The 17,814-nt window shown below is 28.8% G+C and overlaps 1 protein-coding gene across 1 annotated transcript in view; it reads right to left on the minus strand.

Moving 5' to 3' along the window:
• The window catches only part of LOC145270348 (uncharacterized), a 61,524-nt gene extending 49,673 nt beyond the window's left edge, over positions 1-11,851 (minus strand). The window contains exon 1 of the mRNA XM_080125998.1: positions 11,652-11,851. The gene's annotated coding sequence lies outside the window, so the exon portion shown is untranslated. The remainder of the gene's footprint in view (positions 1-11,651) is intronic.
• Between the last annotated feature and the right edge of the window lie 5,963 nt (positions 11,852-17,814).

The raw sequence follows: 17,814 nt of genomic DNA on the forward strand, positions 1-17,814 counted from the left end.
TTAATACAATCATAACTACGATGAATATCTTTTATCTTGATACAATCATAACTATGATGAATATCTTTTATATTGATACAATCATAACTATGATGAATATCTTTTATATTGATACAATCATAACTATGATGAATATCTTTTATATTGATACAATCATAACTATGATGAATATCTTTTATATTGATACAATCATAACTATGATGAATATCTTTTACATTGATACAATCATAACTATGATTTTTTTTTACATGGGTGTCACCACTTATCAAGGCCCAGAGGCCACTCAAGGATAAGGGTTAATATGTATATATTAGTCATTGTGATTTTAGCATAGTAAACAGTGGGAATTTTGTAACTTGGATTACTTAGGTGGACGATTCAATTAGAACTTGTTCACATTGGACTTTTTCTTTTTTTTTATAGGTATCACCACATTATCAAGGCCAATAGGCCACTCAAGGTAAAGGTTAAAGAGTGTACAGTAAAAATTGGACAATATAATAATCATTAGTAATGAAAATTTGTTAAATTATATGGAACGGCTCATCAAGAACTTATTTACGTTAGACTTGAAGACAACCATATTGTAGTTAGCCGGAAAGCAGGAAAACGGAGACAATTCCACAGGCGTGCAGTTCTAATAAAAAAGCTTTGTTCATGGAATCTACGTTTAGGTTTAGGCACAGATAAAGAGTGGGGGGAATTATTGATAGTGTTTACAGCTAGACGAGTGTTTCTTGTGAAAGTTTGCGAGGGGGGACCATAGATTGAAGCTCAGTCGAACACTTTCTATGAAAATAACGATACATCAGAGACAAACTCGCAACATCTCTTCTGTGAGATAGAGGTTGCAATCATAACTATGATGAATATCTTTTATATTGATACAATCATAACTATGATGAATATCTTTTATATTGATACAATCATAACTATGATGAATATCTTTTATATTGATACAATCGTAACTATGATGAATATCTTTTATAGTGATACAATCATAACTATGATTAACATCTTTTATATTGATACAATCATAACTATGATGAACATCTTTTATATTGATACAATCATAACTATGATGAATATCTTTTATATTGATACAATCATAACTATGATGAATATCTTTTATATTGATACAATCATAACTATGATGAATATCTTTTATATTGATACAATCATAACTATGATGAATATCTTTTATATTGATACAATCATAACTATGATGAATATCTTTTATATTGATACAATCATAACTATGATGAATATCTTTTATATTGATACAATCGTAACTATGATGAATATCTTTTATAGTGATACAATCATAACTATGATGAACATCTTTTATATTGATACAATCATGATCGTTAAAAAAAGGCACTTAAGTTGTTATCATAATGACTATTCTGGCATGTTTTTTTTTTATTCTTACCCTCCTGATTCTGTCCCATAAACTAAACTGTGCCTTCGGGTGACGTTCTCAGCATTGGCCAGGAGGTGGATTTTATAGTGATACAATCAAAACTACAATGAATATCCCAGATTTTTTATGAAAATTGGAAATATTTTAATATTCTAATAATATTCATAAGGGCATGATAAAAAGAATAAGAGCAAATTCTGACAAAATAACCGTTTTGGAGTTTCGTCGTTGTTTAAAGCCACAATACAACCGTTGATTACGACATGTTTAAAGGTTAATTATATTGTAAAAACAATAAACATGCTATGACATTATATATATATATATATATATATATATATATAAGAGATAAATTTATATGGGATTGTCATTAAGAAGATAAAGTTTGAATTAATTTTTCAATTAGGCGAAGACTAATAATACAAAATAAAGCAAAATTAAGATAGAAACGTAGAGAATTTAAATAAATTGGTAATAAAAAGTCATCTATAATATATATATATATATATATATATATATATATATATATATATATATATATTAATGTATAAAAACAAGATTTAACATAATTATGAAGCACATTATATATATTTATTTAGGGGTAAACAGTTACATATGGTCGCTACAAACAGCTGTTTGAATCAATGAGACTTCCATAGACCACCCTGACCCCATCGACGCAACAAAGGTAAAGGAATATATATATATATATATATATATATATATATATATATGACACAATATAAGTGAGAAATAAAAATGAAATTATAATTAGAAAGATAATGTTAGTATTATTAATTTAATAGAAAATAAAGTAAAATTCAGATAGAAACGCAGGGACTTTCGATAAATTGGTATATATATATATATATATATATATATATATATATATATATATATATATATGTGTGTGTGTGTGTGTGTGTGTGTGTGTGTGTGTGTGTGTGCACATACACACACATATAATAAGTTTAAATAAAAATGCGATTGTCACTAAAGGATAATGTTAGCATCATAAATTTAAATTTAGGCTAAGACCAGTAATACAGAATTTAAAAAAAAGCAAAATTCAGATGGAAACGATGAATTGGAAAAAAAACTGATTATAAAAAGTTATCTCCCTTTCATCGCAAATGTACAAGAAAGATTAAAATTAAAAAAAAAACACTTAAGAATAAAAAGAATTTTAATTAAATGATTAACATAACCAGCAGAGGATGAAGAATATTTTAATGAATATTTTATTCAAATGAACCTTCTTTACTTCTGTTTATTCATAAGAAACAACAACTAAGCAAAAAAAAAATATTTGAATAGAATCTAGAATTTGAATATGTAATCTAGTATTCGAGAAATAAATCAAGTAAATAAATTGTTAAAAGCATGCAAAATATTTTATTGTTGGAAATATTATTTAAAAAGTAAAAATACGAAAGCCATCGAAAACATAAAAAAATAAAAAAAACAAAAATTAGATCAGCTGCGTTGAATCTTTTTGAATATATGGAATGTACTCATATATGCATAATTAGAGTGTATTTTATCGTATGATGAGTAGCTATGTCGGAATATTTTTTTAATGGTATATTCAAAATTATCCAAATAGTTACGAAACAATTGTTTTATCACTTTATATCTTGTTGTTTTGATTTGTACGAAAATTTTAATCATTAATCTTAAATAATAGAGTCAAAAATATTTAAAATTTGACTCTTTTTTATTAATATATGAACATTACGGGAATTTTGATATATTGAGAAATTTGGGTAAAACATATATATATATATATATATATATATATATATATATATATATATATTACAATAGAAAAATGCGAGTATAAAAAGTAATATGGTTAAGCTTAAACATGGAAAAGTAAAGGACTCTATATCTGTGCCTAAATCAAAACGCGGATTTCATGAGCAAAGCTTCTTTCTTAGAACTGCACGCCTGTGGAACTCTGTTCCGTCTGCCTGCTTCCCTCCGGACTACAACTTGGATGTCTTCAAGTCTAATGTTAACAAATTCCTAATGAACCACCCCCCTAATTAAACACTTCATAAAATCTCCTCACTAACGTGATGTACTTGCAATAACCCTTATCCCTGAGTGGCTTCCGGGCCTTGATAAGTGGTGATCACTGTGTAAAAAAAAAAAAAAAAAAAAAAAAAAAGGACTAGTTGTAAAAACTGGAAAAGATATTCTAGTAAAAAATATAATAAATTTATAACTTAAAATATTGAAGCATTAAGAATTGATCATATAATGGTATAATTTTTTATTTTAAATTAAGTGTTTTTATATTTAAGGCAATTCTGCAGTATTTGGACGGCGGTCATCTTATTTTGTTCGTTTCCCTAGATTTTAATAAACAGTATTGGGAAATAATAAAATATAAGGTAATTTTATTACATCTAAAGTCGAAATACAGACTTTAAAATAAAAATGATGGTATCTAAAGCTGAAATACAAACTTTCAAGTAAAACCAATGGTATCTACTTTATTGTCATGCCACAGTAATGAACATATCCAGAAATTGCGAAAAACGATGAGGTAGAAAAGTAAATATTAATTAAATATGTTTCGAATACAATTAACGAAGATTGAGATTTGGCAAATAAAAGAAACCGAAGAGTTCGAATCGTAACAAAGGAAGTTTTTTTTTTATCTTAAAAATTTTAGCAGAACTTTATTCACTTCGAAATTTTGTTTTGCTACTTGTACAGTTTAATCAATACATTTAAAAAAAATGAAAATATTGAAAGAATAATATTGTACGTAACTGTTATGGAATGAACTTCCCCGAAAGAAAAAAATGTCTCTACATTTGATCAAGTAGTTTTTTTGGTATTATTATACAAACACCGTGACAGCGTTAGGGTAAGGGTTAGGATTAGGGTTAGGGTTAGGGTTTAGGGTTAGGTTTAGGGTTAGGTTTAGGGTTAGGGTTAGGGTTAGGTTTAGGGTTAGGGTTAGGGTTAGGGGTTAGGGTTAGGTTTAGGGTTAGGGTTAATTCGCTGTCACGGTGTTTGTATAGTTTTACCGTTTTTTTTTTTTACAGAGAAAAATCACATTTTAATGAGATCGATCTATCGTTTCCATTTGGCTGTTTACGGGCACGAGTAGACAAACAATTGATTAACAAATGACAAAATGAAAACAGATTTAAAAAAGGGCACAGAACTTCTGTAAAATAAGTGAAAAAAAACATAAAATATTTATCTAAAAAATATTTATCTAAGTATTTTTTCTGCTCATATTTCAAAATAATCTCGTCAAATTTTGACAATCTTCAAGCGGTGATTGAAGTTATTTCCTCCTGGGTCTCCTTCTCCTAAGCGGGGGGGGGGGGAGTTGGTCGCTACCCGATCGATCTCATTAAAATGTGATTTTCCTTGAAAAAAAAAAAAATACTTGATCAAATTAAGTGATTTTTTTTTTTTTTCATGAAACCTTTATTCCATAACGAGTACGTACAATATATTTTTGTTAAATTTTTAGTTTACCGACACCTCGGCATTCACCTTTAATTTGTCGACTTATATAAGTTTTCGAGTACGGTGAGCACGAATATCGCATTTATTATTTGCGCAAACACGCAGTTATCCGTATTTGAAGACATTCAGTATCCAACGTAATCCTTATCATTTTTAATGGCGGCCATCTTGTTTTCCGATAGCGAAAAAAAACGCCAAAAAAAAAAAGGCTAAATATGTCACATGTAACTGGAATCCCCCCTTTCCTGCCACTTGTGTTGACGAAAAAAAAAGGTTTATTGGAGGGGGGGGGTAAATTCCAAGAAATCTTGAGCGAAAGGAAAGACCGTAAAGACACCACCACAAATTAAAAACAGTATTTAGAATAATTTTAATTTATTTTAATTTTAATTTACCTTTTAATTTATTAATATAAATAATGATATTTATTAAAACAAATTAAAAAGTAAATATTACCTTTCACTACCACAGACCATTAATTTGTTTGATTTTAGGGATATTCGATGTTGCTGGCCACAAACCTGATGATCAAATGCGTTGCAAATTTACAGTTTGCATGGTATTAACCCCTTTTAATTGATAAAAAAAAAAGAATTAAGTTTTCACGAGTGGTTTACAAAAGCATATCTTATGTTTTTCGTTCTTTTTGGGGGCCAAAGCACAGCCGCCCCCACTCCTCCACCGCCTCCCCCAAATGTAAACAGAGAAATTCTGTGAAATGTTGAATAGTATTCTACTCGATAAAGGTCGGCGCGTGACTTATGGAAAACGGTTAATTAAACCGCAGAAGCACCTATACAAGTTCTATAATGGAATACCTCACCTCCAAAAAAAAAAAAAAAAAAAACATAACCGCTCGTGAAAACTTACCGACAGCAATATTTTTATTTTTAAATGAGGTGAAGACTTTTTATTTTATGAAAAATATTTCTTGTCATTTAAAATGTCCGCCATGTATTCATGAACTTAGTGAAACGTCAAGTGACTACGCGCGTGCGCGCAGATTAGAAAGAAAAGTGAAAATAATAATATAATTAAGAAAGTGAAAGAAAATGTCGGTTTCGATATCGGGAAGCTGAAAAATGTACGGAAGGGTGAGGGGGGTCATTTCGGCCTTGAAGCCGAAGAATGTTTTTGGGCCATGTTTTGGCCCTTTTGGCTCTTTTTGGCGTTTTTTTCCTAAACGGGAAACAAGATGGCCGCCAGCAAAACAATAGTGATTACGTTGGATACTAAATGTCTTCAAATATTGATAACTACTTGTTTGCGCAAAAAATGAATGCGATATTCTTTCTCAATGTACCCGAAAATTTATAAAAGTCGAAAAAGTAAAGATGAATGCCGAGGGGTCGGCAAACTAAAAAAAATGCCATATTTTTTTTTAGTTTTTTAATGTCTTGATTAAACTGTGCAAGTACCTTGTTTTTTTGTAAATTAATTTCGGTTTTCTTTCGTAATTTTTGGATATTACTGCGACATGATAAAACCGGGGACGATTTTTCAGCATATATTTTGGTTAAATACATTTTTAAATTTTATATTATAAAAGGTGTATAAAGTCTATTTTTTATGAATGTGGAATTTTGTTTAAAAGTTCAAATAAAGTTTGTAAGGCAAGTGAAAAAAAAAAAACAAAAAAAAATCTCGTTTTTCTTTTTTTTCTTTTTTTTTTTTAATAAAACTAACATTGACTTTTGACTTAAAACATTGCCGAGGACGAATTTTTCGCATACACCGCCATGTTCAAAGTATCTCAGAAGAACGGGGATGCCAAAGTAAAACAAAGCTAAAGTTATTATTAAATCTATGTTTTCATAAACAGCATTTTAACGAATTAAAAAAATTCATAATATACTTTATTTTATTTATTTATTACACCTCATAGTAATGACGTATTCCATATAATATATTCATGAATTATTTGTTTTTCATATAGTGTCGCCGAATTTAGGAAAACTCGTCCCGGGAAAACTCGTCCCGGGAAAACTCGTCTCGGGAAAACTCGTCTCCGGAAAACTCGTCTCCGGAAAACTCGTCCCCTTTCGCTAGGTAGGAAAACTGGTCCCGTATTGAATAAATATCGATTGAAAACACATTTGATGATCGTTCTTGAAGGAGATATTGCTTTTTAAAATAGACTATAGCCCCCCCCCATAATATTTTTAAAAAAATATTTTTATTTGTTTAATGTTTTTTTTTTTTTTTTTTTCTACCTAACTGGCTAAGTTCTTAGTGGTTTCACTTATTTTAAAGCGTTTATTATGTTCATACAAAGTTAATTAAAAAAATCGGATTTCTCCGTAAAATGACGTCACATGCTGCCATCTGACGGAGAAAATGGACGAAGGGTGGGGGTGGGGTGCGAGTGATAAGCCACGCCCAGGCCAGCTCATGCACTAGTACCAAATTTTTGGTTCTTATCTTAACGATGTTTTTTGGAGTCATAAAAACAATAATAAAAAAACAAAACAAAAAAATTAAAAACTGGGAGCGTTACTTTTTTGTTTTGGTTTTTTAATTATGATAGTTTTTTGTTGTTATGTTTTCGTTTTCTCTCATACCAAATGCAATGCACTCATGCGTTATTTAAAATTATAAGGTATTATTATACAAACACCGTGACAGCGTTAGGGTTAGGGTTAGGGTTAGGGTTAGGGTTTAGGGTTAGGGTTAGGGTTTAGGGTTAGGGTTAATTCGCTGTCACGGTGTTTGTATAAATTTACCAATTATAATTCTATCAATTATCAACATTTATTGTCGTCCTCTCAAATTTTGCAAAAATTAACTAATAAATCAAAAGCGAAATATTTTTTTGGCGCGAGAGATGCCATGTGCTAACAATCTCTCGTTAACTCATTTTTAATTTTTTTAATTTTTACTTCAAAATTCTAAAATCAATCATTAAGAGAAAAAGTAATCACTAAATAAATTTATTAATCAATTTTATTGAAAACTCCGCTATCGTTTATCAAGAATCTTTTTAATTTCATTTTTTGTTGGTTGTTTTTCCGAGGGAGATATAACCCCCCCCCCCCTCTCTAAATTATATTTTAAAAAATATTAAAATTTTGGTTTGTATTACTGTACACATAGATTCGAAAAATAATAAACTAGACAAAATACTGTTAGAAATTCGCTCAATATATATTACCGTGACATAGGTTGACATATATTCGGTGTTTTTTTAATAGTATTTTGTCTAGTTTATTATTTATAACACCTATTCCCGAACTTACTGTGTTTAAGAGAGAGTCGGCCGCTATTTTGAATTGTCCAATACATCGGTAAACACTGTATGTTTTTCGAGCTGAATAAACATGTTACATTGAATAAAAACACGAAAAATATATCCAGTTTGGTAGGAAAGTAACTTATCTTGCCTTTGATAACATTTATTTGTTATATATTTGTTTTTTGACAATTTTTTCGAATCTATGTGTACAGTAAGTAATACAAACCCAAATCGATTTACCCTTTTATAACAACAGTAAATAAGTAAATTCTTTTTATATTAATATAAAAAAATATGCGGTCTCGTTTATGAACATAATAAACGCTTTAAAATAAGTGAAACCACTAAGAACTTAGCCAGTTAGGTAGAAAACGGACACTTAGAAAATCGATTTTATTTTAAAAAAAAAAAAACATCAAACAAGTAAAAAAAAATTTTTTTTAATATTATGGGGGGGGGGCTATAGTCTATTTTAAAAAAACAATTTCTCCTTCAAGAACGATCATAAAATGTGTTTTTAATCGATATTTATTCAATAAGGGACCAGTTTTCCTACCTAGCGAAAGGGGACGAGTTTTCCCGAGACGAGTTTTCCGGAGACGAGTTTTCCCGAGACGAGTTTTCCCGAGACGAGTTTTCCGGGCACCAGTGTCGCCATTACTTTCTGTAAAAAAAAAAAAAAAAGCAGTTTTTCTTCAGTGTGTGCAAAATACGGGGACGATTTTTCATCATATATTTTGGTTAAATAAACGTTAAAATTTTATATTATAAAAGGTTTATAAAGTCTATTTTTATGTATGTAAAAGTTTGTTTAAAAGTTCAAATAAAGTTTGTAATTTCAAAAAAAAAAAAATAACATCGTTTTTTTTTCATGGTCGTTTCACTTTAAAACATTGCCGATGACAGAATTTTTCGCATACACCGCCATGTTCCCAGTATCTCAGAACAACGGGGATGCCAAAGTAAAAGAAAGGCAAAGTTATTAAATCTGTCTCTTCATAAACAGCGTTTTTCCGAAAAAAAAAATAAAAATCATATTATACTCTTTTTTATTTTTTTATTTTATTTTATTTTATTTTTTATTTTTTTTTACACCTCAGCGTAATGCCGTATTTCCCAATTAATTTGGGCACTTGTACAGTTTAGTCAAGGCATTAAAAAAAGGAAAATATCGAAAAAAGGTTATATTGTACGTATGCGTTATGGAACGAAGTTCTCCGGAAAAGAATTTCACTTAATTTTATCAAGTATTTCTATTTATTTATTTTTTTCAGCGAAAAAAAAAAAATGTTATAATACCAAGCAAAAGGTTCGATTTTTATTAAGAAAAGCTAGCATTAAATATGGGGAGGGAGTATCGGCGCTTTACATGGAGTTATCTCCCCGTTGTGTTTATAAAATTCAAACAAAATTTTAAAAAAAAATGTCTGCTTGAACACGCTCTCATAAAAACGTGTTTTTCCACTGTAAAAAAAAACAAAAAAAAAAAACAAAAAAAAAACTAGAAAAATAGAAACCCCCACAAACGAAAAATGGATTAAAAAAATTCAAATATATGATAAATTAATGTTACCAAAGACAAGATAAATTATTCTGTTACCTACCTGATTAAGTTTTGTGTGATTGTACATATTTTAAAGCGTCTATTTAATCTGAAGCACAAGGTAAGTTAGGACAAGAAGATGGCCGACATGCAATCATTTAACTAAGAAGTCTCGATAATCGCTTAAAGCATAACAACAAAGCAATATACTGATAGGAATTTATCCAATTAATTTCACGGTGACATTATTGAATCAATTTCTTGCAGTATTTAGTTTATTTGTAGAGTTTTAAGTCAGTAATGACACTTCAAAAAGGCATTTCTTGTCGGTCATATTTTCTTTTTAACTCTGCAACTCGGCACTTATTTTATATTTTTTTCGAACGGAATAAAACTTCATAATACGTTAAAAATTCAAAGCTTATCCAGATACATAAAAGAGTAACTTATCTTGCCTTTGGTAATATTTTTTGTTTCTTTGTTTGAATTTTTAAAAATATTTTACTTTGTTTGTTGGCTTCTCTGCTATACACCGTTTTATGAACAATTATTTTTTCAGCTTAAACATTTTAAATTATTTTTTTAAACACTCCATAAGGTATAATCGTAAATGAATTGTATATATATTGTATATATGTATGAAGGCACCATAAAAATTCTGGGTATATTTCTTGGCTATTTGACCCTCATCGTACGGATTACACAAACTGAAATTTCCTTTTATGCAGGTTGTGTATACTGTTGAATGGTCGGAATGTACAACATTGGATTTTTTAGTTCACAACGTTGTGTTGTTGCAGTAGAATTGCGTTAGACGATCGTTATCATCGATTATTATTCGATGTACTGGAGAAAAAAGGAAAAGGAACAGATTTTGTTGCTAAAAAAACAAAAAAAAAACAATTGTTTATCATTATAATAATTAGAACAGTAGATCACTTAGTTGGAGTCGGGTTTTTTTTTTCTCAGACTAATTTTGCTTATTTCTAGGTTACATTCAATTTTTATGGTATCTATTGCTTATTAAATTATAAATGAAACTACAGAATAGCTTTTTTTTTTTAGCCACCGAACCCAATTATTTCAGCACGGCACGTATTTTGTATAAGTACTCGAAAGTTGTAGAGAGTGATCCGCGCTATTTTTTTTAAATCATATTTCCAAGTTTAATTAAAGTATTATGATGTATTTTTTTTATTCACTTGTAAGGTTAAAGTATAGAATAGGTACAAAACACCCTCCCCTCCCCATGTTAAGAATGGCTTTTAAAATAATAACGTTATTTACGTCCGGATCACTCTCTGCACTAGTACCAGAAATTTAATTGGTAAATGTGTAATTTTTTACTCAAAATGGCTGCCGACTTCGGAGGCCACTTATACGTTTGCTATTTTAAAACGGTGACCCAAAATGTGTACAGAAAGCAATTTACTGTTAAAAATATTTTCATTTTCAATTTTAATGGGAAAATAAAAATCACTTAGTGTTATAAATGGATTAAAAATTAAACAAATATTAACAACCCTCTTACTCCTTAAATTACAACTTTGGTATTAGTGCAGTGAGTGATATCCGGACGTAAGTAATAACGTTATTATTTAAAAAGTCATTCTTTAGATGGGGAGGGGAGAGTGTTTTGTACCTATTCTATACTTTAACCTTACAATTGAATAAAAAATACATCATAAAACTTTAATTAAACTTGGAAATACGATTTAAAAAATAGCGCGGATCACTTTCTGCGCTAGTACCAAATTTCTTTCAACTTTTTCGAATCTATGTGTACAGTAATTCAAACGAAATTTCTTTACCATTAAATTTTTTAAAATTTTTGGTAAACGCAAGATCTGGAAAAAAGGAAATCAAAATTTTCAGAGAAATAAAAAAAAATCTTATTTTAAATGCATTAAATTGTTAATTGTTAGGGAATAAAATATCGAAAAATAAAAACTTACCTTTACTTCTAAGCAATTCAATACGAAAAAAAAAGACCATGAAAATTGGATGATTTCTTTTTTGTTCAAGACTGTCAATTGTGTTCGGTACCTTAGGATTCTTTTGGTAAATTCATACAAATTCGATTCTGCGTGTCCAAATCATTAAGAAAAAGCTTTTAGAAATGTGTAAATCAAAAACACGATTGAAACGTGGATTAAAAAAAAACGACTGAACGAATATTGAAAAATTAAAGATATAAAGATTAAAAAAGATTAAAAAAAAAACACGAAAAACGATTATAATGAAACGTTTTACATTCTTAAAAGTTCGTTAATTACGTGTGAATAAACGTTTTCCGATGATGTTTGCAACGTATTGTCCATTCAAAAGACGAAAATAATTAAAGGTAAAAAAACGAATAAAATTAAGATTTCTTTGTTCTGCATTAGTTATATGCTAACGGTCAACACAACAACACTGTCATGAAATTTGCTTTTGCACTGGGACTCGCCACCATCGAAAGGTAAGATAGGCAGGCACGATGTGCAATGTTATATTTATGTAAAAATGGCACCACTAAATATGGTTGCTGGACTTTAATAAACGTCTGTAGCTAAATTTTTCATGAAGAAAAAAAAGCCAAGTTAAAAACGTTTAAAAATCAAGTCATAAAAATGCTAAATTAAAAAAAATAAACGAATAAAATTAAGATATCTTTGTTCTGCGTTAATTATATGTTAACGGTCGACAACAGCAACAACACTTTCACGAAATTTGCCTTTGCACTGCAAGTCGGCACGACTAAAAGATGAGATAGGCAGATACGATTGGGAATGTTTAATTTATGTAAAAAAAAAAAAAATGGCACCAGTGAATAGGATTGTTGGACTTTGATAAATGTTTGTAACTAAATTTTGCAGGGGGGGGGGAAGCTAAGTTAAAAACGTTTAAAAACACAAAGTCATAAAAATGCTAAATTGAAAATTGTTTTTGTTAATCATATAAACTTGTCCGGTCATAAGATACGCTTAAATATATTTTAATTTATGCAGATTTCGTATTTGTATTTACCGATGTATTGGAAAGTTAAAAATGGCGGCTGACTCTCTCTTTCACACGGTAAGTTTGGGGGAAGGGGTTAAAAATAAAAACTAGACAAAGTACTGTTAGAAACTCACTCTAATCTGATAGGCCCTGAACTGGCATCTAAGCTTCAGCCTCTGTCCTATCGACGAAATGTTGCATCCCTATGCCTGTTCTACAAGTATTTTAGTGGAGAATGCTCTGACGAACTGCAAGTACTTGTGCCCCCACGACGTGAACACCCTCGACAAACCCGACAGGCTGTTAAATCCCACGCCCACATTGTAGAGATCCCTAGATGTAAAAGATCTTTCTACTCCAGTAGTTTCTTCCCCAGAACCGCTAGACTTTGGAATTCCATTCCAGGTCCCTGCTTCCCCAAGTGTACTGACGTGCAGAAGTTCAAGTGTAACGTGAACGACATCTTGCTGCCCAAATCCCTACATAGTACCCCAGTAGTCGTTGCCCTTGATAGTAGCCCCCTACACCAAAGTGGCAATGTGCTTTGTTTGGGGTGAAAATGTAATTAAAGAAAGAAAAAAAAAACCCAAACAATTCAACATTCTTATAACGACAATTTTAATAGTGATTTTTATATTATAATACATTGTAATGCCACCCGGCCTGTCCAGGTTGTAAACTACGCTTAAATATGATATTTTAGTTCACGCAGATTTCGGTCAACACAACACTACTGTCACGAAATTTGCTTTTGCACTGGGGCTCGCCACCATCGAAAGATAAGATAGGCAAGCACGATGGGCAATGTTATATTTATGTAAAAATGGCACCAATAAATATGGTTGCTGGACTTTAATAAATGTCTATAGCTAAATTTTTCATGAAAAATAGGCCAAGTTAAAAACGTTAAAAGAATAAAGTCATAAAAATTTTAAATCAAAAATTATTTTTATTAATCATACTAAGTTGCCCGGTTGTAAAATACGTATAAATATTTCTTAATTTATGCAGATTTCATATTCATTATTCTTATAACGACAATTTCAATAGTGATTTTTATATTATAATACATTGTAATGCCACCCGGCCTGTCCTGGTCGTAAACTACGTTTAAATATGATATTTTAGTTCATGCAGATTTCATATTCAATATTATAGATCTATTGCCCTATTGATTAATATATTGTACCCGATATATAGTAGTGATTACAAAAGTTAACAAAAACATGACTTGGGTGCCATCAGCTTGAATAGAAAGCAAAACATCTAGCGCTCCAGCTTCATTTGAACTATCGTGAAATGGATAAGAAATAGTTTTTAAAAATGAAATGATTTTAACGTTTAAATGTATATTTACGCATGCGTGGAAAAACAATTTAATCTGCCTTATACATGCGAATTGTATATATTTCTTTTCGATTTTTACACCTCAACAATTATTTTTACTTTATAAATTTATTTGGTCGGTAAAAATAATTGCTAAGGTGTTAAAATTGAAAATAATTATTGACAATTTTCATGTATAAATCAAATTAAATTGTCTTTTCATGCATGCGTAAATATACATTTAAACGTTAAAGTCGTTTCACTTTTAACCATTTCGTATCCATTTGACGATCGTTTGAATGATATCGACTGGAGTTGGAGCGTTAAATGTTTTGCTGATGGGACCCATGTCATTTTTTATTATCTTTTGAAATCAGTACTGTATACCGGGCCAGTACTATGAATTAGGTATACTATAATAATCACTATAGAAATGGCGCTGTTAGAATAAAGAATATGAGATTTGCATAAATTTAAAATATATCTAAGCGTATCTTACGACAGGACAAGTTAGTATGATTAAAAAAAAAACAATTTTCAATTAAGCATTTTTTTCTGGTTTTATTTTTTTAAACGTTTTTAACTTGGCCTTTTTTCCTAAAAAAATTAGCTACAAACATTTATTAAAGTCCAGCAATCCTATTTACTGGTGCCATTTTTACATAAATTAAACATTGTCAATCGTACTTGCCTATCGTATCTCATTTAGTATGATTAATAAAAACAATTTTTAATTTAACATTTTTATGCCTTGATTTTTAAAACGTTTTTAACTTGACCTTTTTTTTTTCCTGAAAAAATTAGCTACAGACATTTATTAAATCTAGCAACTATATGTACAAGTGTTATTTTTACATAAATATAACATTGCCTATTGTACCTGCCTATCTCATCTTTCGGTCGTGCCGATTTGCAGTGCAAATGCAAATTTCATGACAGTGTTGTTGTTGTTGACCATTATAATATAACTAACACAGAACAAAGATATCTTAGTTTTATTCGTTTTTTTAACCTTTAATTATTGTAGTCTTATGAATGGACAATACGTTGCAAACATCATTGGAAAACGTTTATTCACACGTAATTAACGAACTTTAAAGAATTTGCAACGTTTCATTATAAATTTTTATCGTTTTTCTTTATTTTTTTCTTTTTCAATCCTTTTTATTTAACTTTTATATTTATTTTATCCTTTAATCTTTTTTAATCTCATTTTTTTTATCTCATTTTATCTTTCAATATTCGTTCAGTCATTTTTTAATCCACGTTTCAATCCTGTTTTTGATTTAAACATTTTTAAAATGATTTGAACACACGGAATCGAACTTGTATGAATTTACTAAACAAATCCCAAGAACAAAATTTACAGTTTTGAATAGAAACAAAAAAATCATCGAATTTTCGTGGCATTTTTTTCGTATTGAATTACCTATAAGTAAAGGTAAGTTTTTATTTTTTGATATTTTATTTTATTTCCTAATTTTAACAATTTAATGCATATAAAACAAGTGGGTGCTAGTGCACTTACTGATCCGCGCTATTTTTAAAATCGTATTTCCAAGTTTAATTAAAGTTTTATGATATGTTTTTTTTTAAATTCCATTGTAAGGTTAAAGTACAGAATAGGTACAAAACACCCTCCCCTTGTAAAGAATGGCTTTTTACATAATAACGTTATTATTTCAGACTGGATCAATAAGTGCACTAGTGCCAACAATTGTAGTTTTATTTTATTTCCTAACTTTAACAATTTAATGTATTTAAACTCAATGTATTTTTATTTTATTACATAACTTTTAACAATTTTATGCATATTAAATAAGATTATTTTTATTTTATTACATAACTTTTAATAATTCAATGTATTTAAACTCAATGTATTTTTATTTTATTACATAACTTTTAATAATTTAATGTATTTAAATCAGATTATTTTTTATTTTATTACATAACTTTTAATAATTTAATGTATTTAAATAAGATTATTTTTATTTTATTCCTATAAAAATCTCGATTTCTTCTTTGCCGGAAGACAGTCTTGCTTAAAGTAATTTAAATGCTAAAGAAGTTTAAATGATAAATATGTCGTTTTCCACTCAAAATGGCTGCCGACTGTGAAGTCCCCTTGCGTGTTCTCTATTTTAAACCGGTGCCTCAAAAATGTCTACATGAATTTATAAAAAGAAATTTGCTATTAAAAAATATTATTTTCCTTATTTTAAGTTTTATTGGGAAAATAAAAATCAGTTATTTTATTCATTCAAAAAAAATCTCGATTTCCTCTTTGCCGAATGAGCCTATGCTTAAAGGAATTTAAATGGTAACCCTTGTATTTCACTCAAAATGGCTGCCGACTATGAAGTCCTCTTACACCTTCGCTATTTTAAACCGGTGTCGACATAAATTTATAAAAAGAAATTTACTATTAAAAATATTATTTTCTTTATTTTCAGTTTTATGTGGATAATAAAAATCAGTTTGTGTTAAAAAGTGATTCAAAATTGAACAAATATTAACAACCCTTTTACTTTTTTCAAATTAAATTACAACTGAACTTTTTAGTACTTATACAGAATACGGACCGTGCTGAAATAATTGGGTTATTTAAAAACCTATGCTTAACATAGAGAGCGACGGCTTAAAAAAAAAACTATTCTGTAGTTTCACCTATAATTTGATAAACAACCATAAAAACAACAGATACAAAAACAATGTAATATCCCATCTAAACAATAAGTAAAAAAAAGTGTTGTTTCTTCTTTTTGTTTTTTGTTTTTGTTTTTTTAGTAACAAAATCTTTTAATTAATATTTACTTTTCTACTTCATCGTTTTTCGCAATTTTTGATATGTTCATTACTGTGGCATGACAATAAAGTCGATACCATTGATTTAACTTGAAAAGTTTGTATTTCGGCTTTAGATACAATTAGTTTTATTTTAAAGACTGTATTTCGACTTTAGATGTAATAAAAGCACCTTATATTTTAATATTTCCCAATGCTGTTTATAAAAACACAGATTTTATGATTTAAAAATTTTGAAAAGAAAAAAGAAAGGTACTTGTACAGTTTAATAAAGATATCAAAAAAATGAAAATATTGAAAAATGTTTCAATTGTACGTATCCGGTATGGAATGAAGTTCTCTGAAAAAGAAATTCACTTAATTTCATCCAGTATTTTTTGTTGTTGGTTTATTTTTATTTTTTTTAATTTTATTTTATTTATTTATTTTTTTTTTACAGCGAAAAAACAATTTTTGATACCAAACAAAAGGTTCGATTTTTAGGAATAAATGCTAGCATTAAGGATGGGGAGTGTTGGCGCTTTAAATTGAGTTATTTCCCCGTGGCGTGTTAAAAAAAAAATCCAAGATTCTACCTTCTACGCGCTGTTATAAAAACGTGATTTATCGCTGTTAAAAAATAAAAAAATAAAAAAAACTTACTCTATCAAATTAATTGAACTTTTTTTTTTTTTTTGAGATCTTCTGTCCAAAACGGATACATAAAATATAACCTTTTTTTTATCTTCGATATTTTCAGTTTTTAATGTCTTGATTAAACTATACAAGTGCCAAAAAATTTGTTAAGTTTGAAATGATTTTTGAAAATTATTTTTAGTCCAATTTAAAAAAATATATATTATTTTATTGTGAAATAAAATTTACAAAATGAAAATTTCTTTAATAAATAATTTTCTAAATGCCATCCATTGTGAATGAATATTTTAAATTTACCATTTATATCTCGGTGTGTTTGTAAATTAGTGATCTTTTATAAAACGCATTTCAGATGAGAACAGAATTACG

The sequence above is a fragment of the Euprymna scolopes genome, chromosome 46, assembly GCF_053919585.1.
Source record: "Euprymna scolopes isolate OS-2025 chromosome 46, ASM5391958v1, whole genome shotgun sequence".
Classification (NCBI taxonomy): domain Eukaryota; kingdom Metazoa; phylum Mollusca; class Cephalopoda; order Sepiida; family Sepiolidae; genus Euprymna; species Euprymna scolopes.